The 9049-nt window shown below is 35.4% G+C and overlaps 1 non-coding gene across 1 annotated transcript; it reads left to right on the top strand.

Moving 5' to 3' along the window:
* The first annotated feature begins 2322 nt into the window (after positions 1-2322).
* LOC123238300 lies at positions 2323-2429 on the top strand. The gene has a single exon (XR_006505503.1). It is a non-coding gene; the product is annotated as a U6 spliceosomal RNA (small nuclear RNA).
* The last annotated feature ends 6620 nt before the right edge of the window (positions 2430-9049 follow it).

Below are 9049 nucleotides of genomic sequence, written 5' to 3'. Positions count from 1 at the left end.
AGATGACCCAAATGAAAATCCCCTAATCAAGTGGACTGTTGCTCTTTGAAAATGTTGTCATGACAAAGATCAACACATAGACAAAACACAGTTCCTATCTAAGATTATGCTTCAGTTGGCTTTGCGATGGATAGAGGATTGTTTGTGACTTTTGCATTAACCTTTCAAGGCACCTCGAGGCAAAGACAGTTTTACTTCAACTTCTGAGTGCAAGGGCAAAAACTGCCCCAAATTTACCAAATGAGTAGGAAAGTATATTTGACACCCTTTGCCAAGATAAGGTCAAAATGGGTATATGACATTAGGAGTAATACCATAAGTAAATTAGGGGAACATAGAGTACTTTCCATGTCAGATCTATGGAGGAAGGAAGAATTTGTGATCAACTGACAAAGAATATTATGAGATGTAAAATGAATAATTTTGATTATATTAAATTAAAAAGTTCTTGTATAAATAAAACTAATGTAACCAAGATTAGAGGGAAACCAACAAAATAGGAAAGCATCTCAGATAAAGGTCCAATTTCTCAAATGTATAGGAAATTGAGCCAAATTTATAAGAATACAAGTCATTCCCCGATTGACAAATGATCAAAGGATATGAACAAGCAATTTTCAGATGAAGGAATCAAAGGTACCAAAATTCAGAAGAAAAAAATGTTCTAAATCACTCAGTAGAGAAATGCATATTAAAACAACTCAGAGGCATCACCTCATACCTATCAGATTGACCTATATGACAATAAAGGAAAATGATAAATAGTGGAGGAGATATGGCAAAATTGAGAAACTAATGCATCATTGGTGGAGTTGTGATGTGATTCAATCATTCTGGAGGGCAACTTGAAACTAAACCCCAAAGAATATAAAACTATGCATACCCTTTGATCCTGTAATATCACTATAAAGTCCATATCCCAAAGGGACCTTAAAAGGGGATAGATCTAATTCTATAAAAATATTTATAGAAGCTTTTTTGTAGTAGCAAAAAATTGGAACTTGAGGGGATGTCTAGCAATTGGGAAATTACTGAAAAAATTGTTGTTTATGATAGTGATGGAATACTATTGTGCTATAAGAAATGATGAGCAGGATAATCTCAAAAAAACCTGGGAAGAAATACATTAACTGATGCACAGTGAAATAAGCAGAACCCAGAAAACATCATACACAGTAACATCAATACTGTGCAACCACCAACTGTGAAAGACTTAGCCACCCTCAAAAATATAATGATCCAGGACAATCCTGAAGGACTTATGACAAAGAATGCTTAATATCTCCAGAGAAAGAATTACTGGGGTCAGAAGGGAGATCAAAGTACATTATCTTTTACATTAATTTACTTAAAATTTTATTAAAGGGTTTGGGTTTTATATGATTATTTTCAATGATGAATGTGGAAGTATGTTTTTCATGATAATACATGTATATCCCTGATCAAATTGATTACTGTTTCTGAGGAAGGAAGAAGAAAGAGAGGGAAGGAGATAATTTGGATACTAAAATTTCAGAAAATGTATATTAAAAATTGCTATTACATTTAATTGGGAAAATAAAGTCTTTTTAAAAATACATTTGGATGTCGTGTCTAGAAATCTCCTGGATGTCACCCTGATTATATAATGGTAAACTGACCCCTTCTTCCTGTGCCAGTTTTTGTTTTTGCTTGTTCTTTCTAAGGCTGATGGCAGAGGCAGTGATGAATAGGATGCTCTCATGCCCCTGGTGTTAGGACCTCACACTAGCTAAATCTGAAGTGCACATCTGGACTGAATGTGAGCCCAGTGATCATCACTGAAAACAATGGGGAACTAACTGGAATGGAGCACAGGGGAAGGAAACTGTACTGGGGACTTTTGAAAGTTCACATAATTCAAACTGCCCTTCTATTACTCAAGGACTTCAACAAGAAGAAAATATGTGGTTTAGAAACCAATGGATGTTGGGGAAAGTTTTGAAGGATGGAAAGAAGACTATATACCTATAGCAGCTGAAGGGGAGGAGGTAGTAGAAATGCAATGATATGGAAATTCCATCTATTCCTTTCTAGTTGGGCCTGGGACCTTTCAAAAATTTTTTTAAATTTCCATTTCTTAGGTTAACCATATACCCATTATTAAATCATCCTACTTGCCATCTATCCAGTTCAAACAATGCATAAATCATACTATTTCTTATTCTCTGCACAAAATCACCACTATAAGTTTATACTTTCCTTGAAACAACTTTCAAAGAAAGAAAAACCTAAAAGGTAGACAGAGAACATCTGGGGCACTGTGGTGAGAAGACAGCAGAGCTAGCAAAAAGCTATAGCAAGGTGCTTGTTTCGGCAGCACATATACTAAAATTGGAACAATACAGAGAAGATTAGCATGGCCCCTGAACAAGGATGACATGCAAATTCGTGAAGTGTTCCATATTTTTAAGACCCACACTCAAGTGTCTATCCAGAGGACCCAAGCAGCTGCTGTGGCCACCACACAAATGTTTTTTTAATAAACAATGAATAAATTGAACTCTGCCTGCTTAAAAAAAAAGCTATAGCAAGTAGGGAAGAACAATCCAAGAGCAAGCCATATTCCCCCCCCCACACACACACACACACATATACACATCTGCTGTCCAAGGTTTAGAACCTAAGCTCAAGTCAACATTCAGATCCTGAGATTCTGCCAGGGCAAATAGTGGTACAAGTCAACCCACACCCCTTGAAATTTCAAACTTGTGGAGAAGTCCAGAGTCCTAGCCCAGGGTAGTCTCATCCGAAGTTGGAAAATCCTTGTGGACCCAGAGCAAAGACAAGAATCTCATCCTGGGCTAGGGATAAGGATGTAGTTCACTTTTTGGGGTGAGGACACAGGTTATAGAACCCCCACCCTCATATTTTTATCCAAAACTAAGGGCAGAGCTCCAGAACAGGGCAATCAAGAGTGTGCCTGATTGAATCAAGTACACATTGAGACCAAAAATTAAGCCCAAGCCTGGAGCTAGAATTTGATTAGCCCCTGACCTAATCAAGTTGAGAGTGAGATAAAAATATTATAATGCCCAAGCCTGAGGAAAGTCTTTAAGATATCAGCATCTAAAGAGTCTATTGAATCAGCAGGGGGAGAGGACTCTCAGAGCTCTCAGCCCTCAGACAATCACATAATCCTCCAAGAAGTGAAACTGGTAAAAAACAAGAAAATAAGCTAAAAATAGCATCAAGGAAGAACTGACTTTTAAGAGGGTATCCCAACTTCCCAGAAAACAGAGCCTACCTATAATTAGATAGGAAAAATGAGCAAACAACAACAAAAAATACCCTAACTTTAGAGAATTTTTATGGAGACAAAAAAGCAAGGTACAGACATAGAAGGAGATAGTGAAAGCAAAGGAAACACATGTAAAGTCCAAAAGAAAAATATGGATTGGACAAAGATTCTGAAATAACTCAAAAAAGACTTCACAAACCAATTAAGAGAAGCAGAGGAAGAGTGGGAAAGAGAAATGAAAGTGAAGCAAAAAGAAAAGAGCCAATTGAAAAAGGAGAACCAAAAACTGACAGAGGAAAATCAAGCCTTAAAAATCAGAATGGAACATCTTGAAACTAATGATGTCATGAGAAACGAAGAAACAATAAAGCAGAATCAAAGGAATTAAAAAAAAAACGGAGGGAAATATTAAATGTCTTATTGAAAAATAACTGTCCTAGAAAATAGATCTAGGAGAGATAATTTGAGAATTATTAGACTACTTGAAAGCTGTGATTAAGAAAAAACCTTGGACATCATGTTATAAGAAATTATTAAAGAAAAACACCCAGGGATCCTCAAACAAGAAAATAAAATTGATTTTAAAAGAATTCAGAGATCACCTCCAGAAAAAAAAGCCTCAAATGACAACTTCCAGGAATATAATGGTTAAATTTTAAAGCCACCAAGCTAAGGAAAAAATCCTTCAATTAGCCAGAAAGAAATCATTCAAATGCCATGGAGCTACAATCAATATCACACAGGAACTAGAGGCTTCTATATTAAAAGAGTAAAAGGCATGGAATATGATATTCAGGAAGGCAAAAGATTTTGTTTTACAACACAGAGTCACCTATCCAGCAAAATTGAGTATGTTCTTTCAGGGGGAAAATGGACATTCAATAAGATAGATGATCTCTAAGCATTCCTGAGGAATAAGCCAGATTTAAATTAAAAAAAATTTGAAGTTCAAACATGAGATAAAAAGAGAAACTCAAGAATGTAAAGAAGAAAGAGAAAATTTAAGGGACTCATTAAGGTTAAGTTTTTTTTATATGTCTACGTGGAAAGAGAATATCTATAATTCTGAAAAATTACTCAGTACTAGAGAATATAGAAGAATTTATTCAGAGAGTAAGCTGATTATAATGTTATAATGTATATGGTATGTATGTATATTTGAAATGATATGTATGCATGATATGTATGCATAAGAATTATATGTAAAAAGAGTTAAGAGAGGAAAGAGAAGGTTGCACTGAGAGATAAGGGAAGGGAGAGATAGAATGGGGCAAATTATATAACATAATGAAGCATGAAAAATCATTATAGAAAGGGGAGGATAAGAGTAGTGACAGGCAATGCTGAAACTTTACCCTCATGGTAACTGGCTCAGAGAGGGTAAAACAAGTATACTCAGTGGGGTACAGAATTCTATCACCCTATAGAGAAGTAAAAGGAATAAGACAAGAGAAAGGGAAGGTAATTGAAGGGAGGGGGAAACGGGGGGCAGCAAAAAGCAAAATACTGGTGAGGGGGAACAGAGTAACAGGGAATAGAACAGGTTCTAAGGGGAATAATATGATGGAGGGCAATATACAGTTAGTAATCATAATGCTGAATGTGAATGGGATGAACTCACCAATAAAATAGAAGTGGGTAGCAAAGTAGATTAAAAACCAGAATCCTACTATATGTTGTTTACAAGAAACACATTTGAGGTGGGGTGACACACAGATTAAAGATAAAAGGCTAGAGTAAAACCTATTATGCATCATCTAAATTTAAAAAAAAGTAGGAGTAGCAATCTTGATACTAGACAAATTTAAAGTAGAAATTAATCTGATTAAAAGAGATAAGGAAGGAAATTACATTTTGCTAAATGGAACTCTAAGCAATGAAATAATATCATTTCTAAACATTTATGTACCAAATAGTATAGGATCTAGATTTTTAAAGGAGAAATTAAAGGAGCTTATGGAGGAAATACATTATATTACCATACTAGTGGGGGATCTCAACATTCTTCTTTCAGAACTAGATAAATTAGACCAAAAAAATAAAAAGAAAGTAGAGAAGTGAATAAAATGTTAGAAATGTTAGAGTTAATATATATCTGGAAAAAATTGAATAAGAATAAAAAGGAATATACCTTCTTCTCAGCAGTAAATAATACATATACAAAGATCAACCATGTACTAGGGCCTAGAAATATTGCAAGCAAATGCAGAAAAGCAGAACTCATAAATGCAACTTTTCATATCATAATGCATTAAAATTTACAATTAACAAGGGTCCATGGAAAGGCAAATTTAAAATTAATTGGAAACTAAATAATCTAATTCTTCAAATCTGGTGGGTCAAAAAAGAAATCATAGAAACAATTACAGACTTCATTAAAGAGAATGACAATGAGGAGACAGCATATGAGAATCTATAGGATACAGCCAAAGCAATACTCAGGGGAAAATTGATATCTCTAAATGCCTATAGCAATAAAATCAAGAGGGAGGAGATCAATGAATAGGGCTTGCAACATAAAAAAAATAGAAAAAGAACAAATTTTAAATCCCCAGATAAAATCTAAATTGAAAATCCTAAAAATTAAAGGAGAAATTAATCAAATTGAAAGTAAAAGAACTATTGGACTAATAAATAAGACTAGGAGCTATACTTTGAAAGATTCATGCAGCTTGTTCTGATCTCTTCATGTGAGGGAGAGTTCGAATAAACACAAAGTACAAATATGAGAAAGAATGGGGAGGTATCTATTGTAGACAATCTTTCAAGGAGTTTAGTCATAAGAGGCAGAAGAAATATAGAAATATTAAAAACAGGCATAGAATAATTGTGAGGGTTTTTTGAAGATGGAATAGATATGGGTATGATCCAGCAGACAGGTAGAGACTGAAAATAAGAGATAGTTTGGGAGATGACATAAGAGTTTATCTGTTGGAAAAAATGGAACTGAATGGAATCACTTGTTCAGATAGATGGTTTGCCCTGGTAAGGAATAAAGCTGAGTTTCATTCATTACTTTGTTTACATCTTTGTCATTTTCCTTTCTGGGAAAAATACTATGAAAAATTCCAGAAACATCATTATCATCTTCTTCGTTATACATATACAACATTTTTAGGTTTGCAGTATTTTATAAATATTATCTCACTTTATCCTCCCAAAACTCTTTGAGGCAGATGTTATTATTAACCTCATTGAACAGATGAACAAACTGAGGCAGTCAGATTTAAAAAGATTTGCCCAATGTTACATAGTAAGTAAGTATTTGAGGCTAGATTTTAACTATAGTCTTACTGCCTCTGGGTCCAATGATCTATCCTCAGTGCCATCTAGATGCCTCTAACACATCATTCCCCAGAGAAATCAATAGGTAGTGATAAAAAATATTATAATTGTACTAAAACTCATTATCCTGTAAGTGTATTTTAAAGAATCAAGAATTTGGATAACAATACTACTGGGTGCTTCTCTCAGATTTGCTCTGAAATCCAAAATCACTAAACTAATTTAATCCATTTTATTAGCTTTTAAAAAATGAGCTTTGTAACTTAAAAAAAACCCTACACACAAGGCTTTCATGGGAGTAAAATTAATATTGCAGATACAATGAAAATCTGAAGTGGGTTAAATAATGAAAATTTTGATACATTCCTTAAATGCTGCCAAAATAATCAGGAAGTGACTTTTCCTATGAGCAGTCAGGTTTTTCTTCTGTCTGCAAACAGAGCAGAATTCAGGACATTTCACTACTGGAGAATCTCTAATGAGTGGGTAGTAAAATACCCACCTTTCTGAATGCCACTGGATATCAAAAAATTACTCACTTCTGACTCAGTAATTACCCACCAAAAATTTAGATCAAGTGGTCCGCACGTCACCCAAATTAGTACCTGACAAAGAGTGTTTTTGGCAAGGTTGGCAGCTGAGAAACAGGAAGTGAGTTGCAAAACATTATTAAAAACTTGAAAATAACAGCCTTAAAGGTATGTGATCTACCATTCAAATACACAAAAACTACTAGTGGGGCGGGGGAAACAGCACCCCAGCAAATGGGAAGAAAGTCAAGAAAGACGAGGGAGGAAGGAAAAGAAGAGAAATCTCATCCTATCTCTGCTCATGCTTTTGCAATCAATGCTTCCTGCACATGGTTCACCAATGAGCCATCAAAATTACATTTATAAACGAGACCAAATCCCTTAAAAATATTTTGAGGGGGCCCGTTCAGCTAGCTCAGCAGGCCACAATTGTACTCTAACCAATCTCTTGCCAATTCCTGGGCAGAAAAGTCAGTTGACTTCCTGAGCTGCATAATATAAGCTTTTAAGTCCAAAAATCTGACTCATGCCTTAGCCTTGAGAAATGATTCACTCTGCCTGCCCTACCTGAAGGACTGTGAGCTCACAAAAGAGCCTGACTAGGCCCTCATCATAATTCAACTATTTCACCTATAAAAAGACTGGAAATAAAACAAAGCATGCTGATGAACTACCTACTTAAAGTCTAGAGAACACTTGCAAAGTACAGACAAAGTTGGAGGACCAGATAGAGTATGGTTCTCTTCAAGAGAGTAAACTCTCAAGAGCCTAAAGACCTTTTGTTTTAAATTAACCTGTTGGAACCCCTGGAATTCGTGTTCTGGGACTTCTTAGTTTGTTTTGCATTAGCATATACCTTTTTAGACCCTTTGCTCCTTACACTTAGTACTCCAAAGTGAGTTTCCTAAAGTTCAGGTCTGACCATGTCTACCTCTGCCCCTCTGAGCAATAAACTCCAATGGCTCCCTATCACTTCCTGGACAAATATAAAGTTTGCCTTTTAAAACCTTTCATAATCTAAAACCATCACCCCCTTCTCCTACCTTTACATACTTAAAAAAAATTAAGCCCTTACTTTCTTAGAATTAATACTAATTATCAGTGTCACGGCAAAAGAGTGGTAAGGGTCAGCAATTGGATTTAAGTGATTTGTCCAGGGTCACACAGCGAGGCAGTGTCTAAGGCCACATTGGAACCCAGGACTCCCATATTCAGTTCTGACTCTCTATCCACTGGCCCACCTAGCTGCCCTACCTTTCCAGTCTTCTTTCATCTTACTCTCTGATAAGTATTATTCCTTGCATTGACAGTGATATCCTGGATTTCCTACAAAAAAGATACTTCATTGCTCAGTTCTGGACATTTTTTCTGGCTTTCCCCTATACTCTGCATATTCTCTCTCATCTCTGCCTTCTGGCTTCTGTGGCTCATTCAAATAATAGCTAACCATCTCACTTTCTACAAGACCCTTTTCCAACCCCTTTTAATTCTAATTTATTCCCTCTTTTATTTCCTTGGTTTTTTTTTTAAAAGAGGAATTTACTTCTTCTTTCATTTCCTCATGTATGTAGTTTACTTTGAATATGTCTGTTGTCTCCTCCATTAGATTGTAAGCTCCTGGAGAGCAGGAACTGTCTTTCGCCTCTTTTTAGTATCCACAGTACTTAACAAAGTGTCTGATACAGAGGAAGTGCTTAAAAAATGTTTATTGACTTATTACTACTTGGTACTGACTCTGATCCTGTAAAATTGGCCTTATAATCTTCTCAAAAAACTTTACGTTCAGCCTCTGTTCTCTCACTGACTGCTCCACATCACTCCAATGCCTGGAATTATTTTCCTTCTTATTTCTGTCTCTGTACTTCCCTGGCTTCCTTAAAATTCTAGATAAAATCCTATCTTCTACAAGAAGTCTTTTTCATTCTGCTTAATGCTGATAATGCTTTCCCTCTGAGAATACCCCCAATTTATGTTG

This window comes from Gracilinanus agilis, chromosome 2 (genome assembly GCF_016433145.1).
Source record: "Gracilinanus agilis isolate LMUSP501 chromosome 2, AgileGrace, whole genome shotgun sequence".
NCBI lineage: Eukaryota > Metazoa > Chordata > Mammalia > Didelphimorphia > Didelphidae > Gracilinanus > Gracilinanus agilis.
The sequence above is the reverse complement of the archived record's forward strand: the minus strand, read 5'-3'. Positions and strand labels throughout refer to the sequence as shown.